This window comes from Rhinoraja longicauda, chromosome 3, assembly GCF_053455715.1.
Source record: "Rhinoraja longicauda isolate Sanriku21f chromosome 3, sRhiLon1.1, whole genome shotgun sequence".
NCBI lineage: Eukaryota > Metazoa > Chordata > Chondrichthyes > Rajiformes > Arhynchobatidae > Rhinoraja > Rhinoraja longicauda.
Window position 1 is genome coordinate 91,324,771 of NC_135955.1, and position 14,308 is coordinate 91,339,078.

Consider the following 14,308-nt stretch of genomic DNA (forward strand, 5'->3'; position numbering starts at 1 on the left):
CAGGCTTTGTCCTGCCCCTCGTCTCTTCCAGGTTTCTCCCCCCTACGATTATCAGTCCGATGGAGGGTCCCAACCTGAATCGTCACCTATCCATGTTCTCCACAGATGCTGCCTGACCCGCTGAGTTACTCCAGCACTCTGTGAAACGTCACCTATCCATGTTCTCCACAGATGCTGCCTGACCCGCTGAGTTACTCCAGCATTCTGAAATGTAACCTGTAATATGGAATATGAGGTGGTGTTCCTCCAGATTATGTTTGGCCTCATTCTGACAGTGGAGGAGACCCAGGATAGAGAGGTCAGTGTGGGAATGGGAATGGGAATGAATGTGTTGAAATAGTCACTGAGATTACATTTGATAGAACGACAGACGGACTAACAATAGCTGTTCTATTTTCACAGCTAACTACAGCAGGAGAATAGTCTGTTCCCTCAGCAATAACTTGTTTCTAAATTTAAAACATTCAAATCCACATTAGAAAATAATTCATGGCTGTTAACTCCCAATGCACATTTTTATTTGTCCAAAGACGGGTATAGACATTGGGAGGTCATGTTGCAGTTGTATAAGACTTTGATGGGGCTGCCTTTAGAGTATTGTGTTCAGTTCTGGGCAACATGTTGTAGGACAGGTAGTGAAGATGGTTGTGAAAAATTGCAGCAGGATTTTTTTTAAGATTTAGATTTAGAGATACAGCATGGAAACAGGCCCTTCGGCCCACCAAGTCCGCGCCGCCCAGCGATCCCCGCACACTAACACTATCCTACACAGACTATCCTACACAGACAATTTTTACATTTACCCAGTCAATCAACCTCCATACCTGCACGTCTTTGGAGTGTGGGAGGAAACCGAAGATCTCGGAGAAAACCCACACAGGTCACGGGGAGAACGTACAAATTCCGTACAGATGGCGCCCGTAGTCAGGATCGAACCTGTGTCTCTGGCGCTGCATTCGCTGAATGTGCCACCGTGCCACCCAGGATCTTTGATTTTGGCCTTCATCAGTCAGAGTATAGAAGTTGGGAGGTCATGTTGCAGTTGTATAAGACATTGGTGGGGCTGCCTTTAGAGTGTTGTGTTCAGTTCTGGGCACCATGTTATAGGAAAGATGTTGTCAGGCTGGAAAGGGTTCAGAGAAGATTTACGAGGATGTTGCCAAGACTAGAGGGTGTGAGCTCCAGGGAGAGGTTGAGTAGGCAGGGTCTCTATTTCATGGAGCGCAGGAGGATGAGGGGAGATCTTATAGATGTGCATAAAATCATGTCTGTGTCTTTGTGTCTCTGTGTCTCTGTCTCTGTGTCTCTGCGTCTCTGTGACAATATAACTGGAATCAGCGAAGATGGAGCATGTTGGTCAGCAGGGATGGCTTGGGCCGAAAGGCCGGCTTCGATGCTGTGTGATTCTGTGATATCAAACAATGCATTTCATAGCTCACTTTCTACGGCTACTGAACCGATGCTTGTGCTGTTCCTCTGTTTCCCACACTGGCACAGGAGACACGGGGGGGGGACGGACGGACACACAGGGGGGGGCACACACAGGGGGGGGGGCACACAGGGGGGGGCACACGGGGGGGGGGGCACACAGGGGGGGCACACAGGGGGGACGGGGCACACAGGGGGGCTCACACAGGGGGGGGCACACGGGGGGGGCACACAGGCGGGGGCACACAGGGGGGACGGGGCACACAGGGGGGCTCACACAGGGGACACACACAGGGGGGACGGGGCACACACACAGGGGGGGACACACACGGGGGGGCACACACGGGGGGGCACACACAGGGGGGGGCACACACAGGGGGGGACACACACAGGGGGGGGCACACAGGGGGGGACACACACAGGAGGGGACACACACAGGGGGGGGGCACACACGGAGGGGCACACACAGGGGGGGGCACACACAGGGGGGGACACACACAGGGGGGGACACACACGGGGGGGGGGCACACAGGGGGGGGCGCACACAGGGGGACACACACACAGGGGGACACACACACAGGGGGGGACACACACAGGGGGGGGCACACAGGGGGGGACACACACAGGGGGACACACACACAGGGGGGGACACACACAGGGGGGGGCACACACGGGGGGGCACACACAGGGGGGGGGCACACACAGGGGGGGACACACACAGGGGGGGACACACACAGGGGGGGACACACACAGGGGGGGGCACATAGGGGGGGGCACATAGGGGGGGGCACACAGGGGGAGACACACACACAGGGGGGGCACACAGGGGGGGGCACACACAGGGGGGGGCACACAGGGGGACACACACACACAGGGGGGGCACACAGGGGGGGGCACACAGGGGGGGGCACACAGGGGGGGGCACACAGGGGGGGGCACACACACAGGGGGACGCACACACAGGGGAGGGCACACAGGGGGGGATGGGACACACAGGGGGGGCACACAGGGGGACACACACACAGGGGGGGCCACACAGGGGGGGGCACACAGGGGGGGGGCACACACAGGGGGGGGGGCACACAGGGGGGGGGCACACACGGGGGGGGACACACACAGGGGACACACACACAGGGGGGGGGCACACAGGGGGGACACACACAGGGGGGGCACACAGGGGGGGCACACAGGGGGGGACACACTCAGGGGGGGGCACACACAGGGGGGGGCACACAGGGGGGGACACACACACAGGGGAGGGCACACAGGGGGGGCACACACGGGGGGGGCACACAGGGGGGACGACACACACAGGGGGGGGCACACAGGGGGGGCACACACAGGGGGGGACACACACAGGGGGGGCACACACAGGGGGGGACACACACAGGGGGGGCACACAGGGGGGGGCACACAGGGGGGGACACACACAGGGGGGGGCACACAGGGGGACACACACACAGGGGGACGACACACACAGGGGACACACACACAGGGGGGGCACACAGGGGGACACACACACAGGGGGGGGCACACACAGGGGGGACACACACAGGGGGGGGCACACACAGGAGGGGCACACACAGGGGGGGCACACAGGGGGACACACACACAGGGGGGGGCACACACAGGGGGGGACACACACAGGGGGGGGCACACACAGGGGGGGCACACACGGGGGGGCACACAGGGGGACACACACACAGGGGGGGGCACACACAGGGGGGGACACACACAGGGGGGGGCACACACAGGGGGGGCACACACAGGGGGGGCACACAGGGGGGGGCACACACAGGGGGGGACACACACAGGGGGGGGCACACACAGGGGACACACACACAGGGGGGGCACACACAGGGGACACACACACAGGGGGGGACACACACAGGGGGGGACACACACAGGGGGGGACACACACAGGGGGGGGCACACACAGGGGGACACACACACAGGGGGGGGCACACACAGGGGGGGACACACACAGGGGGGGGCACACACAGGGGGGGACACACACAGGGGGGGACACACACAGGGGGGGACACACACAGGGGGGGGCACACACAGGGGGACACACACACAGGGGGGGGCACACACAGGGGGACACACACACAGGGGGACACACACACAGGGGGGGGCACACACAGGGGACACACACACAGGGGGGGCACACAGGGGGGGGCACACAGGGGACACACACACAGGGGGACACACACACAGGGGGGGGCACACAGGGGGGGCACACACAGGGGGGGCACACACAGGGGGGGGCATACACAGGGGGGGGCACACACAGGGGGGGCACACAGGGGGGACGACACACACAGGGGGGGCACACACAGGGGGGGGACACACACAGGGTGGGGCACACAGGAGGGGGCACACAGTGGGGGCACACACAGGGGGGACACACACAGGGGGGGGCACACACAGGGGGGGGCACACAGGGGGGGATGGGACACACAGGGGGGGCACACAGGGGGGGACACACACAGGGGGGGGCACACAGGGGGGGGCACACACAGGGGGGGGCACGACACACAGGGGGGGGCACATAGGGGGGGATGGGACACACGGGGGTGCACACAGAGGGGGACGGGACACGCGGGGGGGGGGCACACAGGGGGGGACGGGACACACAGGGGGATGGGGCACACAGGGGGGGACGGGACTCACAGGGGGGGACTGGACACACAGGGGGGGACGGGACTCACAGGGGGGGACGGGACTCACAGGGGGGGACTGGACACACAGGGGGGGACGGGACTCACAGGGGGGGATGGGGCACACAGGGGGGGACAGGACACACAGGGGGGGACAGGACACACAGGGGGGGACTGGACACACAGGGGGGGACGGGACTCACAGGGGGGGATGGGGCACACAGGGGGGGACACACAGGGGGGGACAGGACACACAGGGGGGGACACACAGGGGGGGACTGGACACACAGGGGGGGACTGGACACACAGGGGGGGACTGGACACACAGGGGGGGACAGGACACACAGGGGGGGACACACAGGGGGGGATGGGACACACAGGGGGGGACACACAGGGGGGGACAGGACACACAGGGGGGGACTGGACACACAGGGGGATGGGGCACACAGGGGGAGACACACAGGGGGGGGGGGATGGGGCACACAGGGGGACGGGACACACAGGGGTGGGGGGGTGGGCGGTGGGGGACACACAGGGCAGCCTGCGGGTGTTTAAGTAGATGGCCCGTGTGGGATTGTCCCGTACTGTGGAGCTGAGGGACACATTCCGGCTGCTCGCCACTTCCCACAGGAAAGTGTCTGAAATCTTTGTCCTTGAACAACAACACTGCTGGTCCCCGCGTCATGCGCTCACACACTGAAGGTTAGGCGTCTGGCGGCTCCTGTGCTGGCCTGAGAAGATCCTGCAGTCTGAAGAAGGGTCTCGACCCGAAACATCACCCATTCCTTCTCTCCTGAGATGCTGCCTGTCCCGCTGAGTTACTCCAGCAGTTCGGTTTAAACCAGCATCTGCAGTTGCTTCCCACACAGGGAAGTTGAAGCCTGTCTAGTCTACACAGACACAGGCCCTTCAACCCAGCCAGTCTATGGCCAATCACTACTTATTTTTACACCAAACCCATTTTCTGAATTGGCAACAGCTCCATTCAAGACCGCAAGATAAGAATCACGTGTATAAATTCATGAGAGGAATAGTATAATGAAATAACTGCAGATGCTGGTACAAATCGAAGGTATTTATTCACAAAATGCTGGAGTAACTCAGCAGGTCAGGCAGCATCTAGGAGAGAGAAGGAATGGGTGACGTTTCGGGTCGAGACCCTTCTTCTTCATGAGAGGAATAGATTGGGTAGATGCACAGAGTCCAGAGTAGGGGAATCCAGGACCAGAGGACATAGGTTCAAGGTGAAAAGATTTAATAGGGATCTGAGGGCTAACTTTTTCACACAGAGGGTGGTGGGTGTGTGGAACAAGCTGCCAGAGGAGGTAGTTGAGGCTGGGACTATCCCAACGTTTAAAATAGGTACATGGATAGCATCGTTTTAGAGGGATACTAGACCAAGTGGACCCGTTGGGCCCAAACCTCTCCTGCATTGGTGCAGCACCCTCTCCTCTCCATCCTCCCCCTCCCCCTCCCCCTCCCCTTCCCCAACCCTCCCCCATTCCTCTCCCCTTCCCCTCCCCCCACTCCATCCCCCTCAACCCCCCTTATCCCCCCTCCCTCCCTAGGAGATAGATTTCAACTTTAAAATGTGAATAACTTAAAAAATATAACACCGATTTCAATGAAACGTCTTCCATTAGCACCAAAGGGACGACGGTGAGTAAGGTGGGCCTAACATTGTTGCGCTATCGTGCACCGTTTTGGCTGTAGTTCAGGAACAAAACAAACAAACAAACAAGAGTTTTAGTATGTAGATGGGCCAAACGCAGGCAGAGGGACTGGTCCAGATGGGACATGTTGGTCAGTGTGGGCAAGTTGGGCCCAAGGGCCTGTTTCTGTGCTGTATGACTCTAGTAACAGAACGATGCAGTACAGACACAGGCCCATCAGCCCATCGAGTCTGTACGCTCCACTGTGCACCCATTTTTACAGTGCCACCCAAAGCACCCAATTTACTCAGCCATATTCCCATAAACTACTCCCTGCCACTCATAGAGCCATAGAGCGGTATAACACGGAAACAGGCCCTTCAGCCCAGTATGCTCATGCTGACCCAGTTGGCATACTGGGCTTTTGTCTACCTTTGGCCCATATCCGATATGATATGGCTTTATATAGAAACGAGTGACGATTTAGAGGCTTTTGGATAGACACGTGGAAACATAGAAAATTGGTGCAGGAGGAGGCCATTTGTGCAATAAATACCTTTGATTTGTACCAGCATCTGCAGTTATTTTCTTACATTCACTGTACCTCGGTACATGTGACAATAAACTCAACTGCAACTGTCTGGGTCTGACAGCTCCCTGTAACCTGTACCCACAGCCCACCTCCCTCAGTGCTAAAGTCACCCCTCACACCCGCACACGGTGGTGCAGCGGGTAGAGCTGCTGGCTCACAGCGCCGGAGACCCGGGTTCCATCCCGACTACAGGCGCTGTCTGTACGGAGTTTGTACATTCTCCTCGTGACCTGCGTGGGTTTTCTCCGGGCGCTCCGGTTTCCTCCCACACTCCAAAGACGTACAGGTTTGTAGGTTAATTGATGGCATAAATTGTCCTTAGTGTGTGTGGGGCAGACAACAGACAATAGGTGCAGGAGGAGGCCATTCGGCCCTTCAAGCCAGCAGCGCCATTCATTGTGATCATGGCTGATCATCCACAATCAGTAACCCGTGCCTGCCTTCTCCCCATATCCCTTGATTCCACTAGCCCCTAGAGCTCTATCTAACTCTCTTTTAAATTCATCCAGTGAATTGGCCTCCACTGCCCTCTGTGGCAGAGAATTCCACAAATTCACAACTCTCTGGGTGAAAATGTTCCTTCTCACCTCAGTTTTAAATGGCCTCCCCTTTATTCTTAGACTGTGGCCCCTGGTTCTGGACTCCCCCAACATTGGGAACATTTTTCCTGCATCTAGCTTGTCCAGTCCTTTCATAATTTTATATGTCTCTATAAGATCCCCTCTTATCCTTCTAAACTCCTCGTGACCTGCGTGGGTTTTCTCCGGGCGCTCCGGTTTCCTCCCACACTCCAAAGACGTACAGGTTTGTAGGTTAATTGATGGTATAAATTGTCCTTAGTGTGTGTGGGGCAGACAACAGACAATAGGTGCAGGAGGAGGCCATTTGGCCCTTCGAGCCAGCACTGCCATTCACTGTGATCATGGCTGATCATCCACAATCAGTAACCCGTGCCTGCCTTCTCCCCATATCCCTTGATTACGCTAGCCCCTAGAGCTCTATCTAACTCTCTTTTAAATTCATCCAGTGAATTCGCCTCCACTGCCTTGTGTATACAACCACCGATGTCAGGCTAACTGGTCTATAATTCCCCGTTTTCTCTCTCACTCCTTTCTTGAAAAGTGGGACAACATTAGCTACCCTCCAATCCACAGGAACTGATCCTGAATCTATAGAACATTGGAAAATGATCATGATTTCTGGAGCCACCTCCAGAAATCAATCTGGAGTTTGATGAAGGGACCCTCCTTGCTTTACACTTTCTACTTTCTTTTGCCCAGAAACCGTTCGGCTGAGCTGCTGTAAGCGTCAGTCTCCTGTTTCTGTTTCTGTTTCTGCTGCACAACCGCCAACAGCTGGGCTATCTGGTGCAGGTTTTGCTCGAGTGGGTACCGGTTGCAAGAGGGTTATTTAGATATTTATGTGGGCAAGTTTGGTGAGATGATCCATGTCCAAGTTGTCCAGCTGTGACTTGAAGAGTTGCCAAGGTTGGTACACATCTGGCGGTGTGGGGAAGGATGTTCCACTCTGGGATAGTCCATGGATGCAGCGACTGTAGGCAGCTATGTTTGTTTGCTCTGATTCCGGTATAAATGACGTGACCTGAGGGCTGTCTTGTGCATGTCTGGGTATTGGGTTGAATGAAGTGAGATGTGTTACTGGGGATGATGTCGTGAGTCTCTTTGTAGACGGTACATCAGCGGGCTTTGACACCAGCCACTCCCAGCCAAGGCGATTGAAAACCTTATCTCTCAAAAGGACACATAAACGCTCCGCCCTGCGTTGCCCTCATCACCGAGTTCAATCCCCTTCACAGGAATTTCACTGGGTTTATGAGGCATGACACTGGGTGCTAAAACCTTGTTGACTTCTCTTTATTGCCTCAGCCCTGATGTGAGTAGAGATGGAATTCCATTGAACGCTCCAGTGCATTTAAACCTGCTGTAAACGTGGTACAGAGGTGGTCAGCAAGACACAATATAAAGCATTAACACTACGCTGGCACCAGTCAAACCCCCTTCTGTGGCTGTGCTGATTCCATTATAATCGTTTCTCTTCCTAGCCTCCTGTCTTCCTCTATCTCTCACAGAAACATAGAAACGTAGAGTATTGGTGCAGCAGGAGGCCATTTGGCCCTTCGAGCCAGCACCGACATTCATTGTGATCATGGCTGATCATTCACAATCAGTAACCCGTGCCTGCCTTCTCCCCATATCCCTTGATTCCACTAGCCCCTAGAGCTCTATCTAACTCTCTTTTAAATTCATCCAGTGATTTGGCCTCCACTGCCCTCAATGGCAGAGAATTCCACAAATTCACAACTCTCTGGATGAAAAAGTTTCTTTTCACCTCAGTTTTAAATGGCCTCCCCTTTATTCTTAGACTGTGGCCCCTGGTTCTGGACTCCGCCAACATTGGGAATATGTTTCCTGCATCTAGCTTGTCCAGTCCTTTTATAATTGTATATGACTCTATAAGATCCCCTCTCATCCTTCTAAACTCCAGTGAATACAAGCCCAGTCTTTCCAATCTTTCCTCGTATTCATGTGACATGTTGTGCTGTAATCGTGAATGGAATGGCCGCTGGCATGGATATCTGTCGCGGCCCATGGCTGGGTCACCTGTGAACAATGCAGCCGTGGGCACGGGACCAGAGGAATGCCTGCTCCCTGCCAATCCCATTTAAGCCGCGCTCCTCTCCATCGGCAGAGGAAGAGAGTAAGGTGGGCTGCTTTTCCAAAGGAAACGGGAGTTTATGGAAACCACATCCGAGAGCAGGAGTGTTAGTTATCAAAATATACTACGAGTCGTGAAGGTGCCAAAACAAGCAGAGATGGTGGTATCATATTTATCCAGGACCTGCGGCCTAAACACTGGTCAGATTGGATCAGCCCTTGTGGTAATTAATCTATACTGATCTCTCTACCTTCTCTCCACGGTGCAAACTCAAGTATATTTACATTACTTTAGCTTCAGTATCACCCTGGTAAAAGATTTAAACATGTGTAGGATGGAACTGCTGGATGGATACTGGAGTAACTCAGCGGGTCAGGCAGCATCTGTGGAGAACATGGATAGGTGACGTTTCACAGAGTGCTGGAGTAACTCAGCGGGTCAGGCAGCATCTGTGGAGAACATGGATAGGTGACGTTTCACAGAGTGCTGGAGTAACAGCAAGTCAGGCAGCATCTGTGGAGAGAAGGAATGGCTGATGTTTCGGGTCGAGACCCTTCTTCAGACTGAGAGTCGGGAGCGGAGAATAAGATACATACACCAATTAGCCAAAACATTATGACCTGATGAGCCAAAACATTATGCCCACCTGCCTAATATGCTGTTGGTCCTCCGTGTGCAGCCCCATACGCAGCAGGGTGCGATGCACTGTGTATTGTGACACATTCCTCCCGTGACCACCATTAACATTTTCCGTGACTTGTGCCACAGTCGACCTTCTGTCGGTTCGGACCAGACGGGATAGCCTTCGTTGCCCTCGCGCATCGATGAGCCTTGGGCGCCCAACACCCTGCCTGTCGCCGGTTTGTGGTTTGTCCCTCCTCGGACCACTGTCGGTCGGTACTCACCACTGCTGACCGGGAGCACCCCACAAGCCTTGCCGTTTCACAGATGCTCTGACCCAGTCGTCTGGCCAGAACAATTTGGCCCTTGTCTAATATATCCCACCCCTTGACAGGTGCCATTGTAACAAGATAATCAATGTTATTCACTTCGCCTGTCAGTGGTCAGAATATTTTGGCTGATCAGTGTAGATGGTACTTCGGGGAAGTGAATGGGAGATTTGCAAAAAGCAACGATAATTTAGGAAATGTGGAGCACACAATGGTCCATTGTTGGCTGTGGGAGAGGTGATAATGAGTGTCCAGACAGAGGACCTCAACAGAAGGACAATGAAACTAGTATGCCGACTAGGGACAGAGAGAGAGGGGATGCAAGGGTTACTTGAAGTTGGAGAAAGCTCATGACAGATACACGGATAGGAAAGGTTTACAGGGATATGGGCTGGACATGGGCACATGATTAGAGCTCGTGAGGGCATCTTGGTCAGCATGGACAATGTGGGCCGAAGGGTCTGTTTAAGTGCTGTATTACTGTGTATCTCGCATTGTAAATGTGAGGAAGGTTGGCATGGATGTGGTGGGCCCAAGGGTCTGTTTCTTTGCTGTACAACTCAATGACTCTGTGATCGTCTCACTGCCATCAATATGGTTGGCGCAACGGTAGAGTTACTGCCACACAGCGCCAGAGACCAGGGTTCGATCCCGACTACGGGTGCTGCCTGTATGAAGTCTCTACGCTCTCCCCATGACCTGCGTGGGTTTTCTCCGAGACCTTTGATTTCCTCTCACACCAAAGGCGTACAGATTTATAGGTTTTCCAGGTGAGGCAAAGGTTCACCTGCACCTCCTCCAACCTCATCTACTGTATCTGCTGTTCCAGGTGTCACCTCCTGTACATCGACGAGACCAAGCGCAGGCTCGGCGATCATTTCGCTGAACACCTTCGATGAGTCCGCCTTAACTTACCTGATCTCCCGGTGGCTCAGCACTTCAACTCCCACTCCCATTCCCAATCTGACCTTTCTGTCCTGGGCCTCCTCCATTGTCAGAGTGAGGCCCAGCGCAAATTGGAGGAACAGCACCTCATATTTTGCTTGGGTAGTTTACACCCCAGAGGTATGAACATTGACTTCTCTAACTTCAGACAGCCCCTGCTTTCCCTCTCTCTCAATCCCCTCCCCCTTCCCAGTTCTCCCACCAGTCTTAGTGTCTCCGACTATATTCTATCTCTGTCCAGCCCCCTCCCCTGACATCAGTCTGAAGAAGGGTCTCGACCCGAAACGTCAGCCATTTCTTCTCTCCAGAGATGCTGCCTGACCCGCTGAGTTACTCCAGCACTCTGTGAAACGTCACCTATCCATGCTCTCCACAGATGCTGCCTGACCCGCTGAGTTACTCCAGCACTGTGTCTCCCTTCGATTTAAACCAGCATCTGCAGTTCTTTCCTTCAGGTTTATAGGTTAATTGGCTTGGTGTGAATGTAACATTCTCCCTTGTGTGCGTAGGATAGCTTTAGTGTGCGGTGATCGCAGTTTGGAGCCGGCTTAGTGGGCCGAAGGGCCTGTTTCCACGCTGTATCTCAGAACTAAACTAAACTAAACTAAATTATCTAAACTAAACTAAAGATGCAACCCTTTTGAGACAGAGTTATAAAGTCATACAGCACGGGACCAGGCCCTTCGGCCCAACTTGCCCATGCTGACCACCAAACCCCATCTACACCAGTCCCACATGCCTGCGTTTGGACCATATCCCTTCTCCCATCGGGCCGTTTCCGCGCTGTATCTGTAAACTAAACTAAACTAAACTACCTGAGAGGGTGTCTGACCTGGGGTTAGCGTGTGGCTGGCGTGTGAGCAGCACGCCTTGTTGGGACAATTCACGTGATGAAAATGCACGCGGTGCCTGAGAATGGGTCTCTCTCCATTTGAGAGCAGGGGTCAGTCTTTGTACTCCTGTGATGCAGTAACAATATCCGACAGTGATTTCCAGCATGTGTTGATGGCGTGTCGGCCTGCCCAGGGGATTACCCTGTCTGGGAGGAACACACATTCCTCTCTTGGATGCCAATCCATTCTCTAACATCCTGGCCTCAGACTGGAGAGACATGTATGGTAGATCACAATAGCCAACTGTAAATACTTGAAGGTAGACACAAAATGCTGGAGTAACTCAGCGCGTCAGGCAGCATCTCAGGAGAGAAGGAATGTCTCGACCCGAAACGTCACCCATTCCTTCTCTCCACAGATGCTGCCTGACCTGCTGAGTTACTCCAGCATTTTGTGTCTACCTTCGATTTAAACCAGCATCTGCAGTTCTTTTCTACACAAAATAGCATCTTTGCAAGAGGCACTATGGTAAGAAGGGTAGTCCAGATAGCTGTGGGAGTCAGTAGGTCAGTCTGAACAAGGGTCCCCACCCGAAACATCACTCATCCATGTTCTCCACAGATGCTGCCTGACCCACTGAGTAACTCCAGCACTCTGTGAAACGTCACCTATCCATGTTCTCCACAGATGCTGCCTGACCCACAGAGTTACTCCTGCACTCTGTGTCTGTCTTTAAAAGATATTTGGACAGGTACACGCATGGGACAGGGTTAGAGGGATATGAACCAAACTCAGGCAGGTGGGACTAGTATAGATGGGACTTCTTGGTCGGCACGGGCAAGTTGGGCTGAAGGACCTGTTTCGGTGCTGAATGACTCTCTGACTATTTTAAATTTCCTAAAAACAATAATCTCCTACATAATTTCAAATTTGCCAGAGAGGGCAATCAACTTATTCAACAGAGAATTGCCACCTACAGCACTGTGCTTGGAATGAGGAATGTTGGATTTACCCTAGGATGGCAAGAATGACATTGTAGAAACTGAGACACACATTCAGAGGAAATAAAAAGATTTCTCCTGAAAATTATTGTTTAAGAATATGAACGCTAAATAAATGAACAGCACACAATCAACAGGTGGCTAATAGTTCCAATCAGGTTTCATGTTCATAAGTGATAGCAGAATTAGACCATTCGGCCCATCAAGTCTACTCCGCCATTCAATCACGGCTGATCTATCTCTCCCTCCCAACCCCATTCTCCTGCCTTCTCCCCATAACCCCTGACACCCGCACTAATCAACAATCTATCTATCTCTGCCTTAAAAATACCCACTGACTTGTGGCCTCCACAGCCGTCTGTGGCAATGAATCCCACAGATTCATCGCCCTCTGACTAAAGAAATTCCTCCTCATCGCGAATCACTGAAATTCCTCGTCATCTTTCTAAAGGTACGTCCTTTGATTCTGAGGCTGTGCCCTCTGGTCCTAGACTCTCCCACTAGTGGAAACATCCTCTCCACATCCACTCTATCCAGGCCGCTCACTACTTGGTAAGTGGGAATGGAACTCTAAGGTTTCGGTGGGAAACATGTCCTTGTGTTCCTCACTGCTACGTTATCAGTAGAAAGCGTCTGCATTGAATGTCCTGTCCAAACCACCAAAATAAATACATTCCATGTGACAGGAATAGAATATATTTATGTGCATCCTAACATGCAGTGACATTGTTGTCTCAAAGCTGTGTTTCACTGACGTCACTCCAAATGCCAATGTCTGCTTGTGTTTCAGTGGCAGTTCCCTCCCTCAACCCCCTCCCCCCCCCTCACACATTCCCTCCATCCACCACCCAGCACCACCGATGCCCATCACCTGCCCAAAGAAATGAAGATCATGACTTCAGAAGACATTGGCACAGAATTAGGCCATTCGGCCCATCGAGTATGCTCTGCCATCCAATCATGGCTGATCTATCTTCCCCTCTCAACCCCATTCTCCTGCCTTCTCCCCGTAACATTTCACATTTAATTCTTCAATTTTCGATAACTCCTGTACTTCCCCACGCCTCTACTCAGCCCTATCCACCCAGTACCATTTCCCCCTTCTCTCCCCTATGTCCTAACACCTAGTCCTCCCCTCCCCTATCCAGCAACAGTCCTTCCTTTAGCTTCAAACCTTTTATCTCACACCTTTTGTCTTTTCATCTCTGGCATTTGTCCACCAATCTGCCTGTCCACCATGTTCTCCAGAGATGCTGCCTGACCCGCTGAGTTACTCCAGCACTCTGTGAAACGTCACCTATCCATGTTTAAACATCGCGGGTGAGGTTTGTGATCAGCAGATGACGGTGTAGATGTGAGCCTGGTCCTTGGCTCTAGGAGGAGCGGATGTGAAACAGCTCTAACATTGGGATAATGATCAGCTGCGTCCCTATTGATGGTGTGACAGAGCCAAAGACCATTTGCCCTATTCCTGTCCCATCTCCCTGTGTCCCAACACAGACCGTAGGGACCGGAGGCGTGGACAAGCCCGGGATCACCAGCGTTGATATTCATCCTCACAAAGCTCA